Below are 2,330 nucleotides of genomic sequence, written 5' to 3'. Positions count from 1 at the left end.
AGGCCGGGGCCAAGTAGTGGGAGTGGGTGGGTAGGGGAACAGAAGTGGGGGGAGGGGTATGGGAATCTTTCGGGATAGCATTTGAAATGTAAATAAAGAAAATAATAATAAAAAAAAATAATTACATGAAAAATATAGCATCCTCATTCATTTAAATCTAATTAAATATAAATATCTACACAGAATAAAGAAGTTGAAGAACTAGAACTTGAGAATTCAAAATGATTAGAATTGATTTCCATATATTAAGCAGCTGTTTTGAATGGTAATGTTATTGGAACTAAGGGTTAGTATTGCCTATCTTAAATCAGCAGGGGTTAAAATATTTCTTATAAAAATGATTATTACAGATCTCTTTTTCCTGAAAAGTTCACAAAAGCCATTTTATGCTGGGAGTTAGCTTGCCAGAGTCTGAACGATATCAAAAATACATGAGGAGCTTTATGCTGAGTGACATGACACATCAGGATCTATTAGTGGCTTTCAGAGTGATTTAGGATTAGGAAGGATATTGTAAAACAAGGAGTTATGCAAGTAGTCATTAGTCAAACATAGCTCTAGTATGATGGAAATCAGACAGCAGGATGCACTGGACATTTTAACTACATTTATAAATGGAAACCAAAATATTGACAGAGAATGAACTGGGATAAATCACTGCGGAAGAGCATTTCACAACACTGTAAGTAGTTTCCTCTGAAGACATGTTCCAGGAAATTGTATTTGCCACGTATTTCAATTTGTTTTATCTCATAATAGAAATCATTCTATTATACATGTTTGGCTTCTTTTTTGAGACTGCCATATTCAGTTTGAGAAGTTCAACAACTCACTTAAGAGCACCATGTTGCTGAAATGAGCTCTTCATACTTGTTGGAGACATAAAATAATTCACTCAAACACTAGAATTATTAAAATTAATGAAATGGGGCAATATACTTCTCAAAATCTTGGACCTCTATAGTCAAGATATACTCAAGTTGTCTAATATGTAAAAATTTATTTAGGAATTATAGTTTTAATTTTAGAAAAAAATGTTGGGGTGATAGTCAAAAGAGATATTACATGACAGATAACACTTTATTGGATAAAGCACTGAGATAAAACATACTGTCAACTAGTATAGCTGTCCCCTGAGAGTCTCTGCCAGAAACTGACCAATACAAATGTGGATGTATGCAGCCAAACATCAGACTGAGCGCAGGGACCCCAGTGGAGAAGTTAGGACAAGGACTGGTGAAGGGGTTTATATCCCCATAGGAAGAACAGTATCAACCAAACAGACCCCACAAAGCTCCCAGCAACTAAACCACAAACCAAAGAGTACACGGGTAGTGGTGCGGGAGTCCATGGCTCCAACTGGATATGTAGCACAGGATTGCCTTAGAGGGCATTACAGGGAGGAGAGCCCTTGGTTCTGTGGAGGTTTGATGACACAGGGTAAGGGAATAAACACTCTGGTGCTGAAGCAGGAGTGGGTGGGAGGACAGGGGAGCACCCTCATAGAGGCAGGGGGAGGGGAGAGGAGATAGAGGCTTATGGAGGGTAAACTGGGAAGGGGGATAAAATTTGAAATGTAAATAAAATAACCAATATAAGTGAAAAACAAACAAACAAACATCCAAACATACTGTCACCACTTTCTCCTGGGCTTACCATATAAATGTCTATGGATATGGTTTTTTGGCTTGCACGTTCTTAACAAAATGGTTACAGTATAGATGTTACATCCTCTGATTCTCTACTTGCCTATGTTGACAAATTTTTGAAGCGTAAATCCCAAGATAATTTTTGATTTTTTTCAGATTGCTTTCTCCTTGGAATATAAAAGGCTCTTTAAGTGCCTGTATTCTCAATCATCACCATGTCAAGAAAACATCCTCACTGAAACAACACATAATGCTTTTAAATTTGGAACTGGACTCTTGATTAGGCAGTACATATACTAAAATTGAAATGCTATATAGAAGATTAACATGACCCCTGCAAGAAAATAGCAGGCACATTTTTGAATTGTTCCATATTTTTAGTGGTATCTGTTTACAAAATTCAGTTTTATAGAAGGCAATAGAAGGAAAATTTCAATATAAGAGACTATCCTTACCCAAGGAAACATAGGAAATAAATTATTCCAAACCAGCAAAAGAGGGAAACACACACACACACACAAACATACACACACACACACACACACACACACCACTACAATTTAACAATAAAAATTAGCAAACACTGCTCATTGATAACTTTCAACATTATGATTTCAATTCCCCAATAAAAAAGACAGAAATCAACAGGATGGATGGATTTGAAAACAGGATACCTGCTTC

The 2,330-nt window shown here is 36.4% G+C and overlaps 1 non-coding gene across 1 annotated transcript; it reads left to right on the top strand.

Moving 5' to 3' along the window:
* The first annotated feature begins 1,919 nt into the window (after nt 1-1,919).
* On the top strand, nt 1,920-2,028 carry LOC115065184. Its single transcript, XR_003844973.1, has one exon. It is a non-coding gene; the product is annotated as a U6 spliceosomal RNA (small nuclear RNA).
* Nucleotides 2,029-2,330: the final 302 nt, after the last annotated feature.

Source organism: Mus pahari, chromosome 12, assembly GCF_900095145.1.
Source record: "Mus pahari chromosome 12, PAHARI_EIJ_v1.1, whole genome shotgun sequence".
Lineage (NCBI taxonomy): Eukaryota > Metazoa > Chordata > Mammalia > Rodentia > Muridae > Mus > Mus pahari.
The sequence above is the reverse complement of the archived record's forward strand: the minus strand, read 5'-3'. Positions and strand labels throughout refer to the sequence as shown.